Source organism: Dromaius novaehollandiae, chromosome 10, assembly GCF_036370855.1.
Source record: "Dromaius novaehollandiae isolate bDroNov1 chromosome 10, bDroNov1.hap1, whole genome shotgun sequence".
Taxonomy (NCBI): Eukaryota; Metazoa; Chordata; class Aves; order Casuariiformes; family Dromaiidae; genus Dromaius; species Dromaius novaehollandiae.
In genome coordinates, this window is record NC_088107.1 from 7,066,158 (window position 1) to 7,066,497 (window position 340).

Sequence of the window (340 nt, forward strand, 5' to 3'; positions counted from 1 at the left end):
TTTTGACCAATTTAATCTGATCGAATGGGGCACAGCTGCTTCCCACAGTAGCATTGATTAGTATAGTTTACATTACAAATCACATGATGAGAAAGTAGGAACAACCTTCAGCAGCCCTTCCTACCAAACCAACCTATCTCACTCCATGTACTCTGACCTCTACAATGTCTACTTTTGCTCTTTTCCACACCACATTCCTCCATAAGCAAATAGACCTGAAAATCCAGAGGGTTACATAAGGCCGATCAGATGGCACGGGAAGAACTTGACAAATGATTTTGGAGTTGGGTTTTTGTTTGTTTGTTTTAAGAGTCAGAAGACCATTTATAGACAATCAAAC